Source organism: Aegilops tauschii, chromosome 5 (assembly GCF_002575655.3).
Source record: "Aegilops tauschii subsp. strangulata cultivar AL8/78 chromosome 5, Aet v6.0, whole genome shotgun sequence".
Classification (NCBI taxonomy): domain Eukaryota; kingdom Viridiplantae; phylum Streptophyta; class Magnoliopsida; order Poales; family Poaceae; genus Aegilops; species Aegilops tauschii.
In genome coordinates this window covers 293,651,061-293,653,183 of record NC_053039.3, presented here as the reverse complement: position 1 = coordinate 293,653,183, position 2,123 = coordinate 293,651,061, and positions in this window count along the sequence as shown.

The following is a 2,123-nucleotide window of genomic DNA, read 5'->3' as shown; positions in this document are numbered from 1 at the left end:
GCTTTGGGCCACAGAGAATCTGCGCCTGGGCCTAGGCATAGGAGTGGTGGGCCCCCGGCCTGCGGCGATGTCCTGTCGCGCGCGTGGGTTGGCAGGCTTTTTTCAGCCGGAGGATGCCACGTGGTTCGCGGGCGGCGAGCGGCCGGCCCGCAGCCCGGCGCACGCGCCAACAGACTCCCGCCTTCCGAAATTTCGCCAAGACAGCGCGCCCAACCGAAGCCGGCTCCCGGCTGCTGGCTCGTCAAGATAAGAAGCTGACCGAGCTTCTCGACCTCCTCTCAGCCTCGAAGCCCAACCAGCTTCGGGGACTACTGTCGGAGTAAATGGCCACGGGTAGCCTAACCGACTCCCCCTGGCTCTTCGAAAAATTATCAGGCCATTCAAGCCATCAAGCATCCAGAGCATAGGGCCGCCTTCCCCCGGCCGGCTATCCCCAGGGCTGACTACCAGAAGGCGACCTGGCCTCAGAAACCTTCCCAAAGAAAGCTACGAGATGGCCGACTCCAGGAAGCCGGCCCCAAGAGGACCGACTCCCAGAAGCCGGCCATGAAGAAAGCCGACTCCCAGAAGCCGGCCAAGACTGCACCCACCAAGACTGCCCCCACCAAGATTGCATCCACATAACGGAGATAAGACGGGGCGTGGCCACAGTACAGCCCACTACCCCCGAATCCCGGAACAGGCATGGCCAAAGGGCGCCGTACGGGTCGGCCATCTCCCGTCCGGCGCGGCACTGTAGCCATGTTGACCTCGACGTCTCCCACGACAGGCGCCAGTATTGCCCGCGGGCGGCGGGCCCCTTTAGCCAGAGAGACGCTCGAAGGCGGCCCGGCCTCCCCTAGTCGGCCGGGGGCGTAGGCGGCTCCCAATAGCCGGCTACCTCCCTCCCTCGAAACATGTGCCTCATTAAGGAGACAAGACGAGGTGAGGCTACAGTGAGAGCCCGCAAGACGGCGGCACTGTAGCCACGCTTACCTCGACAAAGCCCTCGTCATTAGAGGCGAGGCAACAGTAACCAGCCGCCGACAAGGCCTCCAAGCGATGGGGCCGGCCTGTCGGCCAAGAGGCCGGCAACCGGCGGGACCCACCAGTCTGCGGGCCCAAATGGCCGGCGGAGAAGCCGGCGAGCACAGACACTGACGGCTGGGACCCGTACCCAACCGAATTACCATTGTACCCCTGGAGGGTAGGCCTATAGAAGCCCCCCGGGACACCCATGCAAAGGATTGATCTCATAGAGTTTCACACACCACATAGAGAGTAAGGGAGAGCTAGCCTTGCCCTTCTTCTTCCCCTAGCCAAACCGCTCAAGGATCACTTGTAGCTACTTGTACTGATCTAGTGATCATGCGGAGACCCCGCGGAGTAGGACTAGGGGTGTTATCTCCACGGAGAGCCCCGAACCTGGGTAAGATCCGCCGGCGTGCATGTCTTCGCCTTATCCCGTTTCCAGGCACCGGCGATGTCTTGCTGGCTCCCACAATGATAAGCCACCCATTGGCATATGTCGCACCTACCACCCGACAGTCATACAGCCAAAGGCAGGTGCAGTTAAGTCCGTGAGGGAGAGGATAATCAAACTTCTCGTTGATGTACGAGTTGACGCGACACATCAAAGCACTGCACTCGATATATTTCAATAATTTGCGTTTACCGATGCATTAATTACAACACATGCATGCATGCCGTGACTCTCCTTTTGATACTTGCATGTGTTGATTTAATGCACCTTGAAGTAGTATAAAATATGTGATGGTAAAGCTTTGTAATACCCCGGCCCAAGTCGAGAGATGGTTGTGCACGAGGAGGGCGAGATCATGCAGACTGAACAGGACCCGACGATGGAGCTCTCTAAGGTCTCGATGGACCTCACCGTGCTCCACTGCCCCTTGTACCTCCGCCCCTTGATGCCTCCAGTGTATGAGGTTCGAATACATCTCGTCCGTTCGGCTGATTGAGCAAGGTGCTGGTTTCTTGATTGATGTGCTGTTCGATTGATTTCTGCAGTGCAAGGGAGGGCACCTGCCTTCGCGGACTGTCGTGTCGAGCGCCCCGGGAACCACCGGCAGTGCCAGAAGTGCGAGCGCGGCGGTGGCTTCGACGTGCGGAACATGGTGGTGGGC